A 14691-nucleotide genomic window follows, 5' to 3' on the forward strand; every position below is an offset into this window, starting at 1 on the left:
CTTATGTATCCCTCCTATTATCCCTATAGACTGTAAGCCTGTGAGCAGGGCCCTCCTACCTCTATATGAGATGGTTTCTGTATCCATCAGGACTGTCCTGTAATCTGGTGGGACTGCCATGCTATGGGAATCCTATCCTTATGTATCCCTCCTATTATCCCTGAAGACTGTAAGCCTGCGAGCAGGGCCCTCCCTACCTCTATATGAGATGGTTTCTGTATCCCATCAGGACTGTCCTGTAATCTGGTGGGACTGCCATGCTATGGAATCCTATCCTTATGTATCCATCCTATTATCCCTATAGACTGTAAGCCTGCGAGCAGGGCCCTCCTACCTCTATATGAGATGGTTTCTGCATCCCATCAGGACTGTCCTGTAATCTGTGGACTGCCATGCTATGGAATCCTATCCTTATGTATCCCTCCTATTATCTCTATAGACTGTAAACCTGCGAGCAGGGCCCTCCTTCCTCTATATGAGATGGTTTCTGCATCCCATCAGGACTGTCCTGTAATCTGGTGGGACTGCCGTGCTATGGAATCCTATCCTTATGTATCCCTCCTATTATCCCTATAGACTGTAAGCCTGTGAGCAGGGCCCTCCTACCTCTATATGAGATGGTTTCTGCATCCCATCAGGACTGTCCTGTAATTCTGTGGGACTGCCATGCTATGGAATCCTATCCTTATGTATCCCTCCTATTATCCCTATAGACTGTAAACCTGCGAGCAGGGCCCTCCTTCCTCTATATGAGATGGTTTCTGCATCCCATCAGGACTGTCCTGTAATCTGGTGGGACTGCCGTGCTATGGAATCCTATCCTTATGTATCCCTCCTATTATCCCTATAGACTGTAAGCTTGTGAGCAGGCCCTCCTACCTCTATATGAGATGGTTTCTGCATCCCATCAGGACTGTCCTGTAATCTGGTGGGACTGCCATGCTATGGAATCCTATCCTTATGTATCCCTCCTATTATCACTATAGACTGTAAGCCTGCGAGCAGGGCCCTCCTACCTCTATATGAGATGGTTTCTGCATCCCATCAGGACTGTCCTGTAATCTGGTGGGACTGCCATGCTATGGAATCCTATCCTTATGTATCCATCCTATTATCCCTATAGACTGTAAGCCTGTGAGCAGGGCCCACCTACCTCTATATGAGATGGTTTCTGCATCCATCAGGACTGTCCTGTAATCTGGTGGGACTGCCATGCTATGGAATCCTATCCTTATGTATCCCTCCTATTATCCCTATAGACTGTAAACCTGTGAGCAGGGCCCTCCTACCTCTATATGAGATGGTTTCTGTATCCCATCAGGACTGTCTGTAATCTGCTGGACTGCCATGCTATGGAATCCTATCCTTATGTATCCCTCCTATTATCCCTATAGACTGTAAGCCTGCGAGGCAGGGCCCTCCTACCTCTATATGAGATGGTTTCTGCATCCCATCAGGACTGTCCTGTAATCTGGTGGACTGCCATGCTATGGAATCCTATCCTTATGTATCCCTCCTATTATCCCTATAGACTGTAAGCCTGCGAGCAGGGCCCTCCTACCTCTATATGAGATGGTTTCTTCATCCCATCATGACTGTCCTGTAATCTGTGGGACTGCCATGCTATGGAATCCTATCCTTATGCATCCCTCCTATTATCCCTATAGACTGTAAGCTTGCGAGCAGGGCCCTCCTTCCTCCTATGTCAGTTTGTTACTACCCAGTTTGTTTAAACACTGTTGTCTTCAATTGTAAATGGAATTTGCTGTGCTATAAAGAAAATGTACATAAATAAATTAATTAATAAATAAAAGCTATATTAATGGAGAGATAGATAGAGTAGCTTTATATAATCTAATAGGTAGCCACCTATTTCTATAATTAATATAATTCTATTATTTATTTATTTATTATGTAATATATACCAGACAACACACAATCACCCATCACCCCCTTACAATCTGCCCCAACCTTTATCCAATTCCCCCGTCATCATCCTATGCTGCTTTCAGACCTCATAACTGGCTTTGACCCTGTATTTGAAAAAATGGGTCTGCCAGGTAAAACCCCTTTTACACCGCATCTCTTAAACGGTATATTACCGTGTAAGTGGCGTTTTTTTGACACTGGCAGACCCGTTTTTGGAAGCTTTCCAAATACAGGGTCAAAGCCAGTGCGGTGTTCAGCGCCCCCCCCCCCCCCCCCCCCGCGGTTTAACACACACACACAAACGCCCCCCCCCGCGGGTTAACACACACACAAACCCCCCCCCTGCAGCCCCCCCCCGTGCAGCCGGTACCTCCTGCGATGCGACGCGTTGAGGATCCCGGAAGTATGGACGGATGCCTTGCACTTGTAAAAAAAAGTGTCTTTCGGAAAATGGCTGCCCCATAGAATAACCTGTTTAAAAAAACTGTCTTGTCGTATGGGGGCAGCCATTTTCCGAAAGTCACTTTTCTTATAAGAGGGGGGTGTTAACCGCGCGCGGCAGGGGGGGGGGGGATTTTACCGGCTCAGGGGGCGAAGCGGGGGCGAAGCACAGTGAATATTTAATGAGCACTCATTAAATATTCACTGCGCTGGGTCCTCTCATTGGCTGGGTCACAAATACCGTTTCAGACCTGATTTTGATGCCAAAATACAGGGTCTGAAACGGGTAGGACCCTCCATTTTAACCGTTTTAAAAAACCTGCTTTTTTAAAACGGTAAAGTGGTTGTGCACCTTTCAGACCACACAGATTACCATTTTAAAACGGCTAAATACCGTTTTTTAAGTGCGGTCTGAAAGGGGCACTACTGTCCCATAATCCAGGTTACCCTCATTCTCCTTATTAACACCCACAAGTCATTGTTAACCTCTCATCTTGATGGATCCCTCAATCATTCGGAATCCTTCCTGCTTAAATCACTGTTAACCCCTCCGCCATTACTACTGAATAAGTGCCTGCATTGTGCTGCATTGTTATAGTATCTGGTTCTCATTAACCTGTCATCCTACTGATAATGGTGCATTCTTCATGTCTAGCAACTCCTCCATTATCTCATAATGACAGTGGCTTTCCTGCCGCCTAGACGGATCCATCGCACTATGTATGTGTATGTGATTGGAGATAATTGTGTATCGTGACACAGCGAGGTAACAAGAACATACAGTATTATGTATACATGTGTGGCACCCTGCAGCGGGTCCCACTAAAATGGTCCTATGAAGGGGACTCATCCACAGAGAGGGGGTTAATTAAACTCCCCATCACTGCGGGCGCCGGAGGAAAAGATGCGGGACTTACCGAAGCGGAAGGAGAGAAGGAGACCGGCGGGGATGGGAATAAGCTGCGGCGCAAGAAGGCTGGAGAGACTGGAAGCAGAGGAGTTCAGGGGTCGCAAGGAGGCGAGTGAGAGAGCCACACGAGGAGTCGGAGACCGGCACTGTCCGGCGGGACAGAGGGGAGAGACTGGAGGCGTATGTGGGCGTCCAAGGCGACTTGCGTCGCGGCGGGTACAGTGTGTCCTTGGCGCCGCCTGATCAGCGCAGCTGGAGAGGGGGCAAAGAGCGCAGCAGACCCGGCACCTGGAGGGGTTGATCGTGGCTGCATCCCCAGGGGCAGGATAGCCCCGGCACCAGATTGAGCCACAGCACAGCGGGAGAGGGCTGCGAGGGAGGACAGCGGTGATCGGCAGCAGGGGGCTGTGTGAAGTGGCAGCTGAGCCGCATGAAGGAGAGGAGAGGACTCTGTGGCGCAGCAGAGAGACAGCTTGTGCCGGAGATCGGAGAGGGAAGAACAGAGACCAGCGTTGAGAGAAAAGAGCAGCTGCACAGAGTCGGCTGGCCGGGTTTCAGAGGCGGGATCGTGACGGGCGGGAGCCTGCAACTGGCTCCAGACGAGCAGGTACCATTCCGGACACTCTCCCTCAAACAGACTCCCACTATCCCTGCCAACGCAGGCAGGCCCTCGCCCCGCCAGGTATAGTAGAATACCCACGAGATGGTGTTGGGACTGATTTACTGTTCCTAACACCTGAAGGGGGCAGTACTTCCTTACCCCCGCCAAGTGGTTAATGCACCCCTCAAGCCCCAGCGCATCATCAGGCACAACCACAGCTCCATCAGGAGTGGAGCACCACGTATCCTCTGGTGTAGGGGACGGACACAGAGGGGCAATAGGGACTCCCAGGTCCCGTGTATATATTGAAGACATTTGGGATTACTCCCATCAGGGTGAGGTGGGCTACCTACTGCCCCCCTTAGTGCCTGTAAGTACAGCATTAACGTGTAGCCACAGGGTTTTCCCGGTTACTGAAGACCTTTTCCTCCGTACTACACTCCCAGACTCAGGCTATTGATCCGTAGGAAGGCCTGCGCAAAGCAAGACTCAGGCTATTGAAGGCCGGGGTTCTCCCTGAGAGACACTTTCCCCGGGGAGTGGAACATTTATCCCTGTGCATAGGCCGAGTCCTAGACTCGGGTTCAGAACAGTCAACGGGCATCGATACCTTTAGCTACATTTGGTAGATCCTGCATACGTTGGTGCCATTAGGATAAGTTGTTGACTGTTTGAGATGTTAGTGATAATGACGGTGTTAGTTTACCCTGTATTAGTTGCAAGCTAAGTATTGTCAGATGCATGTGTCAATATCCTGACTTATGTTCCAGTATTTGAGTAATGTCCGATATATGGAATTGTGTCCAGTGAGTAGCCGTCACATTTCTTCTGTTAAACTGCAAAAAAATAAAAGCAGCTTCCTTCAACCGCATCCGACGCTATCTCTAATTATTGCCTTCCCAATACCCCGGATAAAGATCCGAACCTGACCGTGCACTTCACACATGTATACAGTATATATATATCTATACAAACTAAGGTGTATGGATCTGGCACGGTGCCTCACTGGACTTGGCACACCACTTTATTCTCCCATTATGGTGGATGGTATGGCATGACATGATGCCTGTCGGCATATGTCGGCTTAAAAACATGAGCATTTTATGTTGACATTTTGACTGTCGACCATCCCATTGTCTATCTAATGCTTGTGTCGACCTTCCGACCCTGTAGTTCTTAGTCATGTTGACCTATCTCAGGTCTTGACCCTAGGCCTGTTGACCTTCAGTGGTCGACACAATGCATGTCGTCCCAAATCAGGTCGACCAAGTGACCATATCCCAATTTTAGATAGGTATTAAACAAATCGGTACTTGTTTCCTAGCACGGCACCCATCGCATCGTATACAATAAGACTAAATATGGTATACAATGCGATGCGATATTGTACAATAAAATATCGTATCGTATCGTATGCCATAAAATGGCATACAATGCGATGGTATATGTTTTTTTATTGTACAACCACCCTGATGGGTCCTTACAATGTTAAATGCCCCCCCCCCCCCATTGTCAATGCCACCCCCAGGATCAACGGCAACCCGAAGCGTGGCGAGCGCAGTGAGTCTGCGAGGGGTGGCGGTACGTGTCCTCTGACCTTTTCATACCCCACTATCCACGTCGGCGTTGAATTGATTTTAGATAGTGTGGGGAGCGCAGCGAGCCACCGAGCCCGAAGTGTGGCGAGTGCAGCGTGCCCCGTGAGGGCACGCGCAATACATCTAAAGTAATATGCGTCCCCTTGTGGGGCTCGCTGCGCTCGCCACGCTTCGGGTTGGCGTTGATCCTGGGGGTGGCGTTGACAATGGGGGGTATTCAACATTGTAAGGACCCATCAGGGTGGTTGTACTATAAAAAATCGTATACCATCGCATCGCATGCATCGTATCATACCTCCCAACAGTCCCGATTTTATCGGGACAGTCCCGATTGTCAGGGCCTGTCCCGATGTCCCACCCGCGGGCGGCAGTGTCCCGCGGTGTGGGGGGGCTGTTGGGAGTCCCCCCTGTCAGCTGCTAAGCAGCGGGGAATAAACGCTGTGCGCATGCGCACAGCGTCTATTCCCGCAGCCAGGGGACTGGGGGCATGGCTAGAGGCTCACAGAGCCTCTGGGTCATGCCCCCATAGCGGCAAAATGGGGGCGTGGCCACGCGGAAGAGCCGCAAGTATAGGCCACGCCCCCAAATTAGGCCACACCCCCGAAAATTTCGGCGCGCCTCCGGCTTCCAAAACATCGAAAGTTGGGAGGTATGTCGTATGCGGCAATATGGCATGCGATGCGATCGCATAAGATGCCATAAGATGAAAATATTGGGCACCGTGCTAGGAAACAAGTTCCGACAAATCTGAAATAATAATATACAGTATTCAAAGGCCTCTTGATTGGTTATACCAGTACTCCTGCTCATTAATGCTAATTCATCCTCAGCCAATCAACCTTTCACATAAACACCATATAGACGTGGTCAAGAGGTTCAGATCAAATACCAGCATGGGGAAGAAATGTGATCTAAGTAAACTTTGAATATCTCAGAGACTGCTGATGTCAGAGCGCAAAACCAAAAACATTAATTTACAAAGTAAAACACTTGGTGAATGAGAGATCTGTGGAGAATGAGAAGACAGATGGATGGTAATCATGTGTTATACCTAGGGTTGCCACCTCTCCAGGATATCCGGGATTCTCCCGGATCCGGTGGCAACCCTCAAGGAGGCTTTTTCAGTTTCCCTGATTCCGGGATTCTCCCGGAATTCGGGTACTTGAAAAAGCCTCCATGCTCTCCTCCGCCACTCGCCGCCGACAGCATGCTGCGTAGAGACAGTTCCGCGCGAGATGATGTCATCATCATCTCACAAGCCTGTCTGCAGGCCTGCCGCCTTCCACCCACCGCAATCCGCCCTCCGCTCACCGCTGGTGTCGTCTGCCAGCCCAGCCAGCAAGCCAGCCCAGCCAGCCAACCAACAAGCCAGCCCAGCCAGCAAGCCAGCCCAGCCAGCCTTAGGTAATTTTTTTAACATCCAGCATGTTTTATATATATATATATATATATATATATATATATATATATATATATATATATATATATATATATATATATATATTATTTATATATAGATTATGGGAGTGTATTGCAGCTGTCGCTGAAGTAGTTGCAATAGACATAGGGGTCTATTCTATGTACCCTGGAGAGAGATAAGGTGAAAGAGACAAAGTCTCAGCCAACTGCCATGTTGCAGTCTGTGTTTGGAAAATAGCAGCTAAACTAGAAGCTGGTTGGCTGGTACTTTATCACTCTCCAAGTCTTAGTACATAGACCCCTTAATCTCTCACACTTCCCAACTTAATCACTCATACTTCCCAACAGACACTCGCGCTTCAGGCTGTGCAGACTCCCAACTGCCACCCCCTGCCCCGGGCAGGACACTAGAACATGCCCTAAAACTGGGACGTTCCCGTGGAAAAAGGGACAGTTGGGTGGTATGCTTTAGGCCAGAGGTTCTCAAACTGTGGGTCCTGACCCCAAAGTGGGTCCCAACCTTCTCAGCATGGGGTCGCGACTCCATGTTGCTGACCATCAGGCTGATGACTTTTCTAATCTCAGTCAGTGATTCAAGGAGTCTCAAAAATCTGTAGAATTGTCTGTTATGTTAGACTCCTCCCATCATTTTGTGTCTCCACAATGCTGCCATGTATGTGCTGTCTGCTGACCACACATGTGATGTGATGACCTTCTGCAGTAACTTGCTGGGGTCGCATAATTATTTTTATTGTCTGATGGGGTCCCTGAGCAAAATAGTTTGAGGACCCCTGCTTTAGGCCATACACAGATGTAGGACCTACCATGGGTACTTGTGCGTGCCTTCTTGGTGGTGGTAGTCTAAGTGGTATTACACCATCTGTGGGTGTCTCTGTCCTCGGACAACAGGAGACAGGCATTGACAGTCTAAGCATATAGGCCCTTATTCTGGTTGGAGTGGTAATGTCCGCGTGCGTTCGTGCCGCCGATGTTTTGTGTCTGCGCATGTGCAGAGGCGTCTCTGCGCATGTGCGAATGGAACGCACGTCCAAATTCCGCATGAAATGTGTACACTACGAACAGGGGGTGGAGAGGGGCGTGAAGGGCTGTTTGGGCTCATTACCATATGTTTACACCCCGCGTTTCATGGGCGTTCCCATGCAAATGCTGGGCGTACATATGGTAATGTGGCCGTGACTCACGTGTAGGGGGCGGACATATGACAGTGTCGGATGTCAGCTGCCCGCCCAGATCCCTGCTTTTGCACGGAGAAATGCCTGTGTGGTCTTAGGTTGCAGGAGCTGGTGGACCACTCGGTCCTGCATTCGATGGTCTGCGACCATCGAATGATGGGGGAGGTTCCAAGAGATGGAGGAGGTGTATCCGTGAGAAATCCACTCGTGCTCCGTGCGGTCAGCGGCTTACCGCATTCGGACGGAGTGAGCGATCCGTGCGAAAGGCGGGGTTTAGGAAGCACGGTCTTGCCCGCATAGTCGGCTCCGTCCGCACCGACCAGAATAAGGCCCATAGTCACTGGCGCTACAACAGCAAAGGATGCTAACCAGGTGTTTCTGGAGAAGAGTGATTGAAAGTGATAATGCCAATCAGCTCCTAACTGTCTTGTTATTATTTATTATTATTACTTATTAACAGTTTCTTATATAGCGCACACATATTCCGCACAGAGAATATTTGAACTATCACATCAGTCCCTGCCCCAGTGGAGCTTACAATCTATATTCCCTACCACATGTACACGCACACACAGACATTCTAGGGTTAATTTTGTTGGGAGCCAATTAGCCTACCAGTATATTTTTGGAGTGTGGGAGGAAACCAGAGTTCCCAGAGGAAACCCACGCAAGTACGGGGAGAATATACAAACTCTGCACAGTTAGGGCCATGGTGGGGATAGAACCCATGACCTCAGTGCTGTGAGGCAGTAACCATTACACCGTCCGTACTGCCCCAGATATATAAAACATGGTGGGGATAGAAAGTATTGAACCCATGACCTCAGCTCAGTGAGGCAGTAATGCTTACCATTACACCATCCGTACTGCCCCGTATATATAACACATGGTGGGGATAGAACCCATGACCTCAGTGCTGTGAGGCAGTAATGTAACCATTACACTGTCCGTACTGCCCCGTATATATAACACATGGTGGGAATATAACCCATGACCTCAGTGCTGTGAGGCAGTAATATAACCATTACACCATCCGTACTGCCCCGTATATATAACACATGGTGGGAATAGAACCCATGACCTCAGTGCTGTGAGGCAGTAATATAACCATTACACCATCCGTACTGCCCCGTATATATAACACATGGTGGGGATAGAACCCATGACCTCAGCGCTGTGAGGCAGTAATGCTAACCATTACACCATCCGTACTGCCCGTATATATAACATATGGTGGGGATAGAACCCATGACCTCAGTGCTGTAAGGCAGTAATGTAACCATTACACCATCCGTACTGCCCCGTATATATAACACATGGTGGGAATAGAACCCATGACCTCAGCACTGTGAGGCAGTAATGTAACCATTACACTGTCCGTACTGCCCCGTATATATATAACACATGGTGGGAATAGAACCCATGACCTCAGTGTTGTGAGGCAGTAATGTAACCATTACACTGTCCGTACTGCCCCGTTTATATACTGTAACACATGGTGGGAATAGAACCCATGACCTCAGTGCTGTGAGGCAGTAATGTAACCATTACACCATCCGTACTGCCCCGTATATATAACACATGGTGGGAATAGAACCCATGACCTCAGCGCTGTGATGCAGTAATGTAACCATTGCACCATCCGTACTGCCCCGTATATATAACACATGGTGGGGATAGAACCCATGACCTCATTGCTTTCGAGGCAGTAATGCTGACCATTACACCATCCGTACTGCCCCGTATATATAACACATGGTGGGAATAGAACCCATGACCTCAGTGCTGTGAGGCAGTAATGCTAACCATTACACCGTCCGTACTGCCCAGTATATATAACACATGGTGGGGATAGAACCCATGACCTCAGCACTGTGAGGCAGTAATGTAACCATTACACCGTCCGTACTGCCCAGTATATATAACACATGGTGGGGATAGAACCCATGACCTCAGCACTGTGATGCAGTAATGTAACCATTACACCGTCCGTACTGCCCAGTATATATAACACATGGTGGGGATAGAACCCATGACCTCAGCACTGTGAGGCAGTAATGTAACCATTACACCATCCGTACTGCCCGTATATATAACACATGGTGGGGATAGAACCCATGACCTCAGTGCTGTGACGAAGTAATGTAACCATTACACCATCCGTACTGCCCCGTATATATAACACATGGTGGGAATAGAACCCATGACCTCATTGCTTTCGAGGCAGTAATGCTAACCATTACACCGTCCGTACTGCTCCGTATATATAACACATGGTGGGGATAGAACCCATGACCTCAGCACTGTGATGCAGTAATGTAACCATTGCACCATCCGTACTGCCCCATATGTATAACACATGGTGGGAATAGAACCCATGACCTCAGTGCTGTGACGCAGTAATGTAACCATTACACCATCCGTACTTCCCCATATATATAACACATGGTGAGGATAGAACCCATGACCTCAGTGCTGTGAGGCAGTAATGTAACCATTACACCATCCGTACTGCCCCGTATATATATAACACATGGTGGGAATAGAACCCATGACCTCAGTGCTGTGAGGCAGTAATGCTATAACCATTACACCATCCGTACTGCCCCGTATATATAACACATGGTGGGGATAGAACCCATGACCTCAGTGCTGTGACGCAGTAATGTAACCATTACACCATCCGTACTGCCCCATATATATAACACATGGTGAGGATAGAACCCATGACCTCAGTGCTGTGAGGCAGTAATGTAACCATTACACCATCCGTACTGCCCTGTATATATAACACATGGTGGGAATAGAACCCATGACCTCAGCGCTGTGAGGCAGTAATGTAACCATTACACCATCCGTACTGCCCTGTATATATAACACATGGTGGGGATAGAACCCATGACCTCAGTGCTGTGAGGCAGTTATGCTAACCATTACACCGTCCGTACTGCCCCGTATATATAAATACATGGTGGGGATAGAACCCATCACCTCAGTGCTGTGAGGCAGTAATACTAACCATTACACCGTCCGTACTGCCCCGTATATATAACACATGGTGGGGATAGAACCCATGACCTCAGCGCTGTGAGGCAGTAATGCTAACCATTACACCATCCGTACTGCCCCGTATATATAACACATGGTGGGAATAGAACCCATGACCTCAGTGCTGTGAGGTAGTAATGTAACCATTACACCGTCCGTACTGCCCTGTATATATAACACATGGTGGGGATAGAACCCATGACCTCAGTGCTGTGAGGCAGTAATGCTAACTATTACACCATCTTTACTGCCCCGTATATATAACACATGGTGGGAATAGAACCCATGACCTCAGTGCTGTGAGACAGTAATGCTAACCATTACACCGTCCGTACTGCCCCGTATATATAACACATGGTGGGGATAGAACCCATGACCTCAGCGCTGTGAGGCAGTAATGCTAACCATTACACCATCCGTACTGCCCCGTATATATAACACATGGTGGGAATAGAACCCATGACCTCAGTGCTGTGAGGTAGTAATGTAACCATTACACCGTCCGTACTGCCCTGTATATATAACACATGGTGGGGATAGAACCCATTACCTCAGTGCTGTGAGGCAGTAATGCTAACTATTACACCATCTTTACTGCCCCGTATATATAACACATGGTGGGAATAGAACCCATGACCTCAGTGCTGTGAGACAGTAATGCTAACCATTACACCGTCCGTACTGCCCCGTATATATAACACATGGTGGGGATAGAACCCATGACGTCAGCGCTGTGATGCAGTAATGTAACCATTACACCATCCGTACTGCCCCGTATATATAACACATGGTGGGAATAGAACCCATGACCTCAGTGCTGTGAGACAGTAATGCTAACCATTACACCGTCCGTACTGCCCCGTATATATAACACATGGTGGGGATAGAACCCATGACCTCAGCGCTGTGATGCAGTAATGTAACCATTACACCATCCGTACTGCCCCGTATATATAACACATGGTGGGAATAGAACCCATGACCTCAGCGCTGTGAGGCAGTAATGCTGACCATTACACCGTCCGTACTGCCCCGTATATATAACACATGGTGGAATAGAACCCTTGAGGCAGTAATGCTAACCATTACACCATGTAACCATTACACCATGTAACCTAACCGTTACAGGTTGGGTTTGAAAAATGACAGTTAGCAGCTAATTGGCTGGTGCATTATCACTGTTGATTTTATCTCTCCTCCAGGCTTAATACATCTGCCCCAGTATTAGCTATCTAATGGCCACTCATTGCCTCTAGCTCTTCTTGACCTCTGCGGAATTGAACAAATATATTCTGAGACAATGGACCCCCTAGTTCTTCACCACAGCGACCGAGCCTGTTTTTCCTCCTACCAATCAAACCACAGATTTTGCTTCTCTAATTCTACTTTCTGTATCTATGCATGGGGCTCAGTTCTAGGCCTGATGTCCTCCTCTATCACTTCTCTTCCCTTGGGTTTCAGTATCACCGCTATGTGGATGATACCCAAATGTATCTATCCTCCCTGGATCTTCGTCTTCTGCGTTGGCTCATGTTACTGTTTTTCTGACATTTAATCCTGGATGTCCTCTCACCACCTCAAACAATCTTTCAGAAACTGTGCTGTTAATGTTTCCAGAGGCAAACAGAACGTACTTATTTAACCACACTATTTCTGTCCATAACACGACAGCGCACCCCAACCAAGCTCATCACTAGACATCAGTCTAGTATCCATACTTGCCTACTTTTTAAAACTAGTTTCAAGGAGATTATAGTTGGTAATAGAATTTTGGGTACTTGTGTATTATCAGGGCGCCCAAGATTTCCATCGTAGGGCATCCTATTGATCGTATCGCGTACTGCCGCCCCTCGCGGGCTCGCTATGCTCGCCACGCTCGGGTTGGCGTTGATAGTGGGGGTGGCATTAACAATGGGGGTGCATTTGACATAGTAGTCACCCATCAGGGTGCAATGCGATATTTTATTGTACAGTGCGGGTGTTTGGACCCAAAAATCGGGTCCCTTTGCATCCCATGGCATACCTTAATTAGTGGTATGCGATGCGATGGGCGCCCTGATAATACACAAGTACCGGATTTTGCAAAGGGCTTCATTGTGGGGGCGTGTCATGCTCCTCCCAAAGGGCGTGTCTAGTTCCATATATGGAGTGATTGGGAAACGAGATTGTGAACGTGGCACCTAGAAGCGTGGCTGTGTACTGCTACATCTGAGAGGAATCTTTTATTATGACTTATATACAAATGTAGATGAGCCCCAAAAGCAGTTAGTAAGAGATTCTATACTTGGTAATGTGCTGGGAAATGGTGCTGATGATTCAATGTAAATTTATCTGTCTCTCATTCCTTTTTCCCCCCCAAAAATGTAACAGTGTAATGTGCTCTAGAATGCACACATAGGTCACAGAAGTTACTGCAATAAACCCTATGTTATTTGTCAAAATAAACCATTTCTGCCATATTCCAAGGTCTGAGGGAGACCTTAAGTGACAACCCAAAGTCAGCCTGAGGAAGAGCGCAGGACAAGGGGTACTCAAAATCTACCTTGCAATAAACCCTGTTTATGCAGCTGAGTATTACCCTTACAATCCAGATTAAGGAGCATACACCCTGGGTGACTTTGAGCTGAAAGCCGCCCAGTGTGTATGCCCCAGAGGTGAGCTGTGAGCATTGTTGCCCAATCCCGCATCATCGCCGGGAAAGCCGTTCATCTGCTGGTTATACCTTTCAGGACGGCTTTGCATAGCTCTGCGCTATGTAACGCCATCCTCCCCCCACCATCAGTGCCGGGCAGGGTGTATGCACTTATTTAATCCACATGCAACGCTGCGAAATTGGCAGCATTGCATGTGGACCAGAATAAGGTCTACAGAGCATAAAATCAGAGAGTAACACCCCAGGCAGGGAATAGGTACTGCAGGGGTGCAGGGTGCTAGAATGGTCACTACCACTTTGCACCCCGTGACAGGACAAATGATCCTTTTTTCTGTGGCTGTTCCACTCTACATGTTAGTTGTCTGCACTATACCGGGTCCATTACAAAATACTGTACTTCTACTAATTTACAAAGCTATAGAATTATCTACCAACGCAGTACATCAATCCTTTGATAAAGCAGCGTGAATGAAACGCGTCAGTAGGCAACCAATGCGACCTTACCCTTCTTTTACATTGTCTCACTATCATCACTGTGACCCGGAGCAGTCACCACCACCTAGAAGTTACCAGCGAAAGAACTTGGATGTTACGATGGAAGATCACATTTGAGGAACAAAAAGCAAACTGAACTTTCCGACTTGGATACATAGCGATTCCACTGTGGTAAATATACCTTAAAGGGACTGGTGGCCTTACTATTAATGGGCAACGTTATAGGAATGGATTATTGATAAGTGTACAGAGACTTTTAATGCATACCTTATGTTTGGGGGATTTTACATTTTATTGTTATCTTGAACATTCATTAAATAATTGTTATTTGAAACAATTGGGTTGGGTTATCGCCACTTTATCGTCTGCTTGGTGTTTCTGTTTATGTGGGACTGACACCCCCC

General features: G+C 47.9%; 1 pseudogene; it reads right to left on the reverse strand.

The window, feature by feature from the left end:
- The window catches only part of LOC146041660 (protein TFG pseudogene), a 65634-nt pseudogene that overhangs the window by 29676 nt on the left and 21267 nt on the right, over window positions 1-14691 (reverse strand).

The sequence above is a fragment of the Crinia signifera genome, chromosome 19, assembly GCF_055691185.1.
Source record: "Crinia signifera chromosome 19, ASM5569118v1, whole genome shotgun sequence".
Taxonomy (NCBI): domain Eukaryota; kingdom Metazoa; phylum Chordata; class Amphibia; order Anura; family Myobatrachidae; genus Crinia; species Crinia signifera.